Raw genomic sequence first — 2,500 nt, forward strand, 5'->3', positions numbered from 1 at the left:
AAGAGTATTGAGAACTCTTTCAAAGTCTTAGGTACCCAAAAATCAATTCCTCCCTTTTTGTGTGTGTATGTTTTTTTGACTTGGGTTCAGGAAAAGCGTTGCGAAGATTTCACTTCTTTATGAATATCCTTAAAGAGTACTGGAAACTCTTTCGAAGTCTTTGACTTTAAAATAATATAAAAAACGCCTTTTTATGTTTGGCTTCTATCTTGGGGGCTATTCAGAACAGGTCTATGGTTCCTCCACCAGTATTTGTGACTTTTAATGCATTGAGGTCTTTTGGGCCTTCTGAGAGTTCGCGCTTCAGTTTCAGCGCCTCAAATGCTGGAATCCATAGTTTCCTCACCAGAAGAAGGGGAGTCGACTTTCATGGCTTCATTTCGAATAGGAAGAGGGTCGACTTCCATGGATTGAGTTTCGAGAGGAAGATGGGCGAATTCCATTTCTTCATCTTCAAGAGGAAGATGGGCGACTTCCATTCTTTCATCTCCAGGAGGAAGATGGGCGACTTCCATTCCTTCATCTTCAAGAGGAAGATGGGCTACTTCCATTCTTTCATCTCCAAGAGGAAGATGGACAACTTTCATTCCTTCATCTTCAAGAGGAAGATGGGCGACTTCCATAACTTGAACTTCAGGAGGAGAAGGCACGACCTGCATTGGTTCCCAGAAGGATCGGCTCTGAACGAAGAAAGATCTGTCCTCCTCAAGTTCTTCGTGGCCAACGATGAAGACCTTATTGTTGCCACACCTGAATAAATTCTCGACCAGGTGGGCAACAGCAGCTTTCGAGACGGATGTTGTCGAGGAAATGGCAATGACCCTTTTAGGGTTGCCTCCTCGGGCTCCCTGCCTTCTATTTCGATGATTCCTCATTTTACTCGTCAGCCGGGTGACAAATTCCGTGGATCCCTCCGGCGAGGTGGAGCCGTGCGAACAAAGACGACTAACAAGGTAGATTTTGTGTTGTTGGTATACGTGTGTGTGTGTGTGTGTGTGTGTGTGTGTGTGTGTGTGTGTGTGTGTGTGTGTGTGTGTGTGTGTGTGTGTGTGTGTGTGTGTGTGTGTTATAATAATGATAATAATAATAATGATAATAATAATAATAGTAATAATAATAGGAATAGTAATAATAAGAATAGTAATAATAATAATAATAATATTGATAATGATAATAATGATAATAATGATAATAACAATAATAATAACAATAATAATAATAGTAACAACAATAATAATAATAATAATGATGATGATGATGATGATGATGATGATGATGATGATGATGATGATGATGATGATGATGATGATGATGATGATGATGATGATGATGATGATGATGATGATGATGATGATGATGATGATGATGATAATAATAACAATAATAATAATAATAATAATAATAATAATAATAATAATAATAATAATAATAATAATAATAATAATAATAATAATAATAATGATGTTGGTGATGATGAAAATGATGATGATGATAATGGTAATAATGATGATAATGATGACGACGACGACGATGATGATGATGATGATGATGACGATGATGATGGTAATGATAATGATAATAATGATGATAATTATGATAATGATGACAATGATGATAATGATAATGATGATAATGATGACGACTACGATGATGATAATGAAAATGATGACGACGACGATAATGATGATGATGATAATGATGATAATGATAATAATGATAATAATGATATATAATTCTGCACAGCACCACCACCTTCTATGATAGCTGGAACAATAATGAAGGGCAGTGAGGATGTGAGTGTGGTGAGAAATGCACCGCAACAAACTTGTTGAAGCCTGTTGTGACAGGTATGTATATCTTGGAAAGTAGAGCTAACAAACAATTTTAACCATGATATTCATTATCAGTGACCCAAAATTAATCACAAAATGCTACTCTGCTCTCGGAAGCATTTTGGTTGTTGACCAGTGTAATAGTTTAGAGCTCTGACATCTTTAAACTGAAATACTTTTGAGTGTCCGAGCAGACTGAACTTTACTTTGATGGTGGCTAGGAAGAAAGCTCTTAATGATATAAGCTCCTCCTACAACTAATTATGATTGGCTAAGAATCTCTCTGTATGGGAGAAAGGGCCAATGGACACACGTGGGAAACACACGCTTCGTCAACACTCCTGCTTTCCTTAAACAAGGCTCGGTTCATTCGGGGAGGGGCCAGAGGTCATGAATCCATTACAGAAAGGGCGACCTCACGAGACAGAAAGTGTTATGGCTTGATAAGGTGCCCAGCGCGCGATGCGATGACGAAAAGTAGTATCGACTAGTATCACTGTCTCGTGGTGATGATGACGTCGTCAAACCAATCTCCAAAGGTATAGTATGTGGCAAAACTTTTGAATGAGGCCAATGATTTTTTTCTTTGGTATAGTATGTGGCCTACCGGACTTTTATTTCGGTATGAATCCAACTCATAAGCTTTAATAGTTTTGGAGCGCTAACCA

The sequence above is a fragment of the Oratosquilla oratoria genome, chromosome 31 (assembly GCF_046742065.1).
Source record: "Oratosquilla oratoria isolate Oo_2021 chromosome 31, ASM4674206v1, whole genome shotgun sequence".
Lineage (NCBI taxonomy): Eukaryota > Metazoa > Arthropoda > Malacostraca > Stomatopoda > Squillidae > Oratosquilla > Oratosquilla oratoria.